Raw genomic sequence first — 10,106 nt, 5'->3', positions numbered from 1 at the left:
AGGCAGCCCCATGGGCAGAGTGCGGTACATTTAAAATGCATAATATGTACTGGAGTATTTTATGTGTCCTGATAATGAAATACTGCTAAAATAGTTTTTCACTATTGCAAGGCCTATCTCTCCCATAAGGTAACATGGGGATTGCCTTGAAATATCTTTTAACTCTAATTTCCCATTAGGAGCATATAGAGATGTAGAGGTCTCTGAACTCACAATTTAAAAATACATATTTTGGTGGAGTTGGTTTTTAAATTGTAAGTTTTAAAATGCCACTTTTAGAAAGTGAGCATTTTATTCCTAAACCATTCTGTGTCTCTGTCTGGCTGTGGAATACATGTCTGGGTCAGGATGACAGTTGGGCTGTTTGTGAATTCACTCCAAACAGCCACATAAAGGGATCAGCGGTGCGCCATGCATATTCTGATTGGTCTTCCTGAGCTAGAGTGGTGGGAGGAGCTGAAACGTTCACCTGAATAGGGCTGTGCCTTTCCTTACACAAAGCAGTCTCCAACCCCATGAAATGTGTCTGGAGCCAGGGCAGGAAAGGCAGGGTCTTGTGCACTACAAAGAATTTGCTTTGATGTTTTCCTACTTCAAAGGCAGAAATGGGTAAGAGGACTGGACCTCTGACCCCACATACTTAGAATCCTTCTGCACTTAGGACATTCTACCAGGAAGAAGAGCTGGATTCTATTGGAGGGACTGCCACTCTACCTGTTGCTTTGCTGTGCTGGCCCACTGCTTTCTGCTTCTGTCCTGGGATTGAAAGAACTGGACTTTGCTTTCTACATCTTGCTTCCAAAGCTTCTCTAAGGGCTTGGCCTGAGCTGTCCTTCTTTTAGGAAGTATCAGGGATATCAAAGACTTCATCTGCCAGCAACTGGGCTCTCTTTCTGAGAGTCCTTACTTGTTTAAGTGATGTCAAAACCAGTTCCTGGACCCTTGGGTGTGAGTTCTGGTACAACCAAGATGAAACAATGTACATTGACTCCAGAGTGACTTCGGAAGAGGTGCTGCTGTCTGACTCCTGTCTGGCTGCCTAGACCCGAGCTGTGGTTCCCACTGAGGCCAACGACGGAGACTGATACTGCAGGCCCGATGCCACCGCAGCGACTGCGAAGTCCCCCCACAGCGTGAGTCACGAGTGCAGTCTCACTGATGACTTTGACACCCAACTCCAATTCCACCGCAGTAACATTTGCCCCATAGTGTGATTGCGACACCATGAAGTTGACGCCTCATGTCTTGACCTGCTGGATTCATCGACCCAACCTTGTCAAAAGGACCCAATGCCTCGATTCTGATACCACATCACCTCCCCTGCAAACATAAGAAACCGATGCCTCACCTCCCCTGCCTAGCAGTAAGGGACCAACATCTCCCTTCCACGGTAGCAGTAAGGAATCAACACCGCACCAATTCCAGTGACACATCACCTCCATGACTCTATGCAAAGTCTTTGTTTCTTCATTTTCCATGGTACTGTACCTGGGGTCCGTGCGACTCCATGACAGCCACACTCCCACGCAAGTGGCATCGGACTGTTGCGAATGACTCCGTCAAGATGTCATAATAGCCCTAGTTGGAGCTATTGTGTTCCTAAGTGCTATAGTAAGATTTAGGGCCTGATGGCGAGTTTGGCGGTTGGACCGCCAGACCACCATGTTGGCGGTCCCAAAAAGATTGCCGCGCTTGCGGTTCCCAGACCACCGTATTATGATTCATACAGGCAGGACCGCCATCCACCAAGCAAAAAAGGCAGACTGCCAGCCGCATGGCGCGGCAGCTTGGATTTAGGTGGTCTGACCTCCAGTGCAATCAGTGCAGGATGAGTAGAGAGTCATGGTGGATAAAATCATTATAGTAGAGCCACAATTGTTAGGAGCCCATGTCCAGCACACTCCTCTCAGTAAGGAAATGAAAATGTGGGACAGGATAGTTGACATAGTGACTGCTGTAGACACCACCCTGCGCACAAATGAGGAAATTAGGAAGAGGTGGAATGACCTCAGGGGCAAGGTCAGTTCTATGGTCTCCAGGCAGCAGGTGGAAGCCAAGAAGACTGCTAGTGGCCCTCCGATTGCCCTGTTAAGACTCTTTCCCTGGGAGAAGGTCCTGGCCATCCTGCATCCTCAGGACTTGACAGCAATAACTGGGGGAGTGGAGTCTGGTAGGTCACACAGAAATAATGTCACAAAACTGCAATGCCATGCATGCTCACACCTTAGCTGTTGCCACTGTCTTGTTCATGTACCTCAACAAAATGTAATGCCCAGAGTATCTGAGTTGTAACACTGTCAATCTGTATAAATGGTTCAAACATCACAGCTACTAAGGCCCATCACATACCATATTTCAAAATGATGTCTGGAAATCTCACAAAAACACATTCCAGGATTAATTGTATGTCCCAAAATGTAAATTTATGCTCAAACCTAAATGCTGCCTAGTACAGATATGTAATATCAAACATTTGTCAAGTTTTGGGGAGTAGAGAGAGTGACCTGACTGCCACTCCCAGGAGGCACTGTTCCAGTAACTCTTAACATGAGTCCAGTGGTCAATTGTCCAAATGCGCTTGTTTGTGAACTCTCAATTCTAGTGTACTCACCAGTCAGGATATAATTGGTCAAGTGTGTGTAGTACAGGGAGTGACCGGACTACAACTTCCAGGAGGTCCTATTCCAGTAACTCCAAACACCAGTCCAGTGGTTACTTGTCCAAATACACTAATTTATGAACTCTCAATTGAAGTGTTCTCACCTAAGAGTGATCAAGATACAGATCATACTCAAATCAAAGAAGTGTCTGTCTACCTAGCTCCATCTTGACTTGCTAACTCAAGATGAAACTATTGAGGAATTACACGTTACCCAGTGTGTACAACAAGTATTCCTAAGGCCTCAAGATGCATCACCAGATTGGTATTGGCAGCAGAAACATTGATGTAACACTGTGTACACGATGACTCCAGTCACATATACAACAAAGTCCTGGGTTAACTTGCATCTCACTCAATTAGACCTCAAAATGATCAAGGCCATATCTTGCCTCTGCTGGCTGCACTGCTGGTAGAATGTCATTTTCAGGCCACCTTCCAAAGTGCAAGTGATCTGCTCATCTCATCAGCTGCGTGAGTCAAATTGTGTCGCCATGCTTCATACACGTCATGTCAAATCACCCAATACCATGATTACTTGGCACAATTGGATTACCTACAACTTAACTTTGTCCAAGGTCTTTGCTTACTGTAACATGAAACCTTTGGAGGTAAATGTCATAATTCAACAAGTAACAATGTATGTTTTTCATCAACAGGTGGATCTCCCGGTAGGCATACGGAGGCCACAGAACAGACTACTACTACCCCCTTAGATGAAGCCCTGAGTGATGCCAACACTCCTGGACTTGTGGACATGGAGGATGGTTCTGGCCCAACTGGACAAGCTGATGAGACGGCAACAGTGATTCTCACTGTGCCCACAATGTCACCTCCCAGCCCTGTTCCTTCAACATCATAGGAAACCATTTCCCCCACTCCAACCTGTGTAACTAGCATAGTTTTCAGCATCTTGTGCCACCCCCCCAGTCCTGGATCCTGAGTTGTAAGGCAACACTTTGAACAATAAGGGTCCATTAACAAGTTGGAGAGGTCACCCTGTGGCAAGGGCACAGGCCCTTAGGGGTAGGGTATGTGGGAGGGATGCTATGGGCCAGTGGGGTGAGGCCACTAGAGCTGTTCTAGGCCAGGACAACTTCAGCCATGTCTTGGGGGTCTATCAGGAGTCCCAAGGAGTGATGGGCCAGGTGTTGACTGAGCTCTGGGAAATCAAGCAGCTATAGAGGGACATGCATGAACAGATGGAGGCCCACAATACCAACAGGGGTGTTAAGGGACATGCACATAACCCCAAGTAGCGTTTTTCAAAACGGATCTTCTCCTGCCTTCATCAACAACAGGCACATCAACATCGGCGTCAGCCACAGGAAGGGAGGCTCTGCCAGAGGAACAACCAGCCACTGACACCCCTGCCTCTGTAGCAACTGAGCCATGTAACTATGTCAATTCATGTGAACCATACAATGATGATCCAAGGTACCTGTACAATATGGGCTATGTTGCCAGCTCAGGCTTACAACCATCCCACACAAACACTTACATACAAGTGTCTGGTCAGACTAAAAAATATATTACAGTGTTCAGCACATAGGCTGTCAATATGTCTGAACTCTTGTAAATCATGAATGATTGTCTCATACTAATCAAATGAACATATTTACAGGTACAGACATCTAGACCACGGAAGGAAGGGATTTGTCAGACATTGTCCTGCAGAATAGGTAAACATGAAGTTGTTGATGTCACCAGCTTGCGCCTTATCACATACCACACCAAAGTAATCCAACACCACATAATCCAAGATTCAGACAGATGGCAGTACAACAGTTCCGGATCATAGGGCCTTTATAATCCAACGCTCATGCATCTGGTGATATGACACAAACATATGTTAGTGTTTTGGCACAGGCACTGTGGCCTACAAGGATGAAACACATCTACAGCTACATACAGGTCATACTAAAAGTGTTTGGCAAATGTGAAGGAACGATGACTTGGTCGTAAGGTAGGACTACATATTTGATGACCACATGATGACATACATGATGTATTATGCCCACCACAGGACACAAAACAAGTGCAATGCGCACTTCTGAACCTCCACCCAAACACTGTCCAAACTCTCTTGGTACAGGTCCCATGCACCCAAGTTCTGCAACCTACATTACCTGGAACAATCCATGTCTACTTTGTATGTCAGAACAGCATCACATACCTGCCAATGTTACAACTCTCAAATGTCCACAGGCTGATGTCATGATGAAGGTACCTGTTCAAAGAACAAAACAAGGAGTATAGGCTTAAAACCATGCATATGACATGTCACATAGCAAGCATCTGGAAAACAAGTTATTACGAGTGAAGGTCCAGTTTTAACTTCCTGTGTAGAATGCCTGTTCACTGATAAAGGAAATGTTCGTGGGAACTCAAACATGGGGGATTGGACCTTAGTCCCCCATATGTAAGTAATCCAAATGAAGGAAGGTGAGTTCCTGTTAATAATATAAGTAGCTAGGCTTTTAATTGCCGTTAATGTACATGACCCCGTAATCATGAGACTGGAATAGATGTTTAAATTTGAAAGTATTTTTAATATTTTTAAGTGCAGAAAATTCATCCAATAAAACGGTAACATGTGGTTTTAGCGTATTCATCCAATGTGAGAGTAACACGTAGAACAAGTAGAGTATTCAGCCAATATTTTTAAGTGCAGCAAATTCATCCAATATAACCGTAGCATGTGGTTTTAGCGTATTCATCCAGTGTGAGAGTAACACGTAGAACATGTAGAGTATTCAGCCAAAACGTGTGTCGCCCTCTATGGTGTGTCCACCAGGGCTTTCTCAAGGCATAAAATACAGCATCAAAATGGAACATGCATGCTATTCACAGCAATAACTTTTGGATTGATGACTATTATTATTGAGTACTGTTGGACAAATGCAATGGGGCTACATTTTATGTGGTGCCACGGACAGGAGTGTGTCACCATTGACTGTTGGCTAGCACATACCCTCACCCATCATTGCATGTCATTTGGCATGTACAAGTACAGTAGCAATGAGGGACATGACAGGTTTTTAAACACAATGTCCATTTCCATGCTATTGATGTGCATCAAGTGCCAAAGTGCACTGCACATGTGAAATGGGAATGATTTGTTACCACCTGACTGTTGGCACACAATATGGAGTGACTTGCAGTTATGTTGGAATCACATATGGTTGGGTAGAACCATTCTACAAGTGCTTGCAAATCCCTGGACTTCTCCAACAGACAAAGGACTAATGGCTTATACTGATGCAATCAGAGTATGTCATTGTAAGGGGTGCCATATAGTAGTGGTGATTTTCCTGGGACAGGCTGTTTCATTGTGTTATGTATTTTAGCAACCTATCTCCCTGTTGATTTGCACATTTTGACTACAGTGTACATTTCCAGGCCAAATATGTAGTATATCTGAGCAACAGTGGTACTATCTCCATGACTCCATTAGGACAATTTACACATGGTGAAGTATGCATTGTTAACATGTTTCCAGTGTGACATGAGTAATTCCATATAAACTTCTTCAGGATACTGTACTGCTGTCAGCAACATGGCAGGATTTGGAGCATCATTTCTTATTGTTGTGTTATTGCGTATGTGACAAAAAGATGTCTGCATGGCATTGTGTGGGAACTGTTGGCATGGTCTTGGCATTGGCCTACTGTTGTATGACAACAGGTAACATGTATGCTCCATGAGGCAAAGCAGTGAGGGTGATATGCTCTCCTACTTGTTCAATAGTTATTGTGATTGCACAACTTCACCAATGCATTTGGAATTATCTTAGATCCTGATTTTCCTGTGGGCAACTGTTGGCAGTTCATGTGGCATGCATGCATATCGTATGGTTCATGTAGATGCCACCTTTAAATAGTTTGTTGCTGGGGCCTACTTGACATCATGGTAATGTTTGTAAATCCCAGCTTTTGTTCAAGTGTGATCAGGAACATGTGGAGACCCTTTCCCCTTTGTATTTGCAGTATCATCCCAGAATAGCGAAGGAGACAGGGCGAAACCAAGTAGGGAAGCATTTGGGCCGCAGTACATCCAGTCATAACACCACCTACACGGAGGGACTCAGTGGCCCGGAAGGTGAGGGGAGTGCCACAGAGGACACAGGATCAACCTCGTCATCTTCAGATTCTACCTCCAATGGCCACTCCCTAGTGGTTGGGGACCCATCAGGACCTGTTCCTGTACCACCCTTGTCTGCCACCCTCAGTAGTAGCACCACCCTCTCTGTTGCTCTCCACCCAGTTGGCTGTGCCCAACTCACCTAAGAGGGTGGACGTCTCCTTTGCCCCAGGTACCTCAGTGCCTGCCCCTGTTACTCCTGCTGCCCTGAGTGAGAAAGCTATTGACCTCCTGAGGAGTATCAGGAGGTCAATAGCCTTCTCTGGGGCAGACTGACATTGTGAATGCCATCCAGGGGTTGGCAAGCCAACTTCAGACAAATTATTTCCTGAAAGACATTCATAGTGACAAGTCTGGCATGCAGAGATCTTTTCAGGCTCTGTCCTCCTCACTGATGACAGCAATGCATCCCTAATCCTCCCTCCCACCACCTCCCTCTTCCCTATCCAAATTCCATGTTCCCCTACTTGTCCTAAGCACACAGACACATCCACATGCAACAACCTCAACACACACAAGCAACACACAGCTACACAAACTCTACCAGACACACCAGCATGCAGGCACTCAACATTCACCCACAGACAACACATCAGCCACCATTTCAACAGACACTTCTACCGACCCACACACCACATCCACCATACCCACAGACACCACCACAACACCCAGTGACACATCCATCACAAACACCATACACCCAGGCAACAGCTCACAACCCACGGTCTCACACACCTCAGACACAATATCCCAAGATACCACCTCAACACCTACAGACACATCCACCACATCCACCGTACCTACAGACGTCACCCCAACACCTACACATATCACCCATACCCACAGACACCACCCCAATACACAGATACATCCACAACATCCACCATACCACAGACACCACCCCAGAAGATACACACACACCCATCACTCCCACATCACCCAGCACCTCCACCTCCCAGCCCCCAAAGACACAACTGCCCACTCTCACACACACAAAAAACACCACTTAATCACAGGCATACCTCACACACGTGCACACCCAAGGCATCAACACCCACAGACAAGCCCACCACTCCCTAAACCTCCATATCCCCAACCCCTTCTGATGGCCCTACCTGTTTTCCCAAGGAGAGTTTCCTTTTTGACCTGGCCCTTTGCCCTGTTACCTCAAACCCCCCTCACAAAACCCAAGAGGCCCCCACCTACAGCCCAACCCATTCCTTCCACATCCAAGTCCTCCCCTGTCACATCTGTCCCCCTGCAAGCACCCACACCCCTCCCCTCACAAAAAGAATCCCACCCTTCTGAAGAAAAAGCCCCTCTCACAAACTCAAACACACCTATTCCAAATCTGACCACACCTCACCTAAGGATGAGCTCTGAGGTGCCTGCCTGCCTACTTGATGCCCCTTCCTGTGGATGTTTCATAGCAGTGTTTAGAGTCAAGCTTGGGCACAGTAATGTGCAAGGACTCATATGGGCTGGCCAGTGGCCTTTGCTCTTCAGCATTTTAACTGAATAAACCAAAACTGTTGTATTGATGGGCACACATTTGTCCTGCCATTACTTTTCTACCTTTATGGTGTTCCTGAGTAACTTAATAATACACAATAAAAACGTTGTTCTTACTTTTATCAGGGGAATGTTGGGAGCGCTTTCTTTCCCTTAATGTTTCTTCCCTCTGGTATATTACATTGTCTATATAAGGGATAGCAGCTCCATACACCTTTAATTTATTCTTTACTGTAGTATACAACATGGACCGTGCCAAACTGGCAGCAGACTTATTTGGTGACTCTGGATCTACAAATGATGCTCACTCTTCCAACCCTTCATGCAGTAGATTAGAGAGAGTTGGACTACGAGACAAATTTATTAAACTTGAAAGATTAAAGAAGCAGGAGGTCTCGAATTGGTGGGATGGGACTACATTGAAACATTATGTCAAACTTAACAGGATACCTAGGGGTTTGAGGTCTCATATATTTCCCACGTTTGATGACCTTGACCCAGACCTTCTAGATTGCTGGGAACAAGAACTGATATCAAGCTCTATGAAATTGATGAACATTCTAATAGAGAACTCTGAGAGGAAAGTTAGCAAACTTCAGAAAGAAATTTTATGTCTAGAAACTGAAATTAAGGATATGAATATGGAGGAGGCAACCTCTAAGAACTATGCAATTTTAAATGAGATCGTTAGTCAACATGAGATGGAGGTTACACGTAGGAAGTCACGTAAACTTAAACAGTATGAGTTAGATTATACGAGAGGGAGAGTCTTTACATTTTCACGAAAGTACGACAATCTAATAAAAGATACTGCCGGTGTGCAGATTCGACTAACGGGCTCCCAGTCATCACTTAGTAACATTTCAGTTAGTAACAGTGATTCTAGTGATGTGTCTAATACCTCTGGCTAGGATGTTGTGAATAAACAGGGAACTGTGTCTTTTTTAGCCGAGGTACAAAGAATCAGACAAGGACAGAGGGAGACAAACAGACGCATAGAAGACCCCGCAAAACAAGAAGGAGTAAGAGAGGGAGAGCACATAGAAACAAAAGCAGGGGCTCAAACCAGATCGTGGAACAAGCGTAAATGAGTAAGAACAATAGTGGGGCAATCACTATTGTCAATCTATCAGGCCTTGAATTATCTACGAATGCCAATACACTACTCACGAAGGGACTTGGTTTTTGCCCGTCTAATTCCGGGGACTTTCAAAAAAACAAAATTGACTTTTTCAAATATGTGAGGATACTTAAACACAAGAAGTTTTTTAGTACTTATAGCAGTACTAAGGATAGGGACATCCTTTCTGCGTGTAGTAAAGACTACCACTCTCTTTCTATCAAAGACATACACGATACAGCTGTGTTGCTTTCTGTTACTGATTACGAACAGGAGCCCACCACAATTACCAAGATTTTGGAGGATCTGAACATAGAGCCAGACACCAGGGCAAGTGGCCTAAAATCTAAGTCAAAATGGACGCCTGTTCTCAGTGGGGGTAATTGCATAGACACTTTTTTTAAATTGGTATGGTAGGATTTGATCAAGGCTGAGAATAAAAATAAGGCTAGCTGTCGGAATCGGCGGAGTAATTTGACTCAAAATGAACTGGAGTGTCTTAGAGACTTACGTACCTGCAATGATATTACCATCAGAGAGGCTGACAAGGGTGGGAATATTGTAATTATGAACACTTACGATTATGAATCTGAGATCGCCAGACAGTTGAGTGATCCAGATTGCTATGAGAAAATCAAGAACAACTCTATACCAGGTCTTTCCAATAGGATT

The sequence above is a fragment of the Pleurodeles waltl genome, chromosome 9, assembly GCF_031143425.1.
Source record: "Pleurodeles waltl isolate 20211129_DDA chromosome 9, aPleWal1.hap1.20221129, whole genome shotgun sequence".
Classification (NCBI taxonomy): Eukaryota; Metazoa; Chordata; class Amphibia; order Caudata; family Salamandridae; genus Pleurodeles; species Pleurodeles waltl.
This window is presented reverse-complemented; position numbering follows the sequence as displayed.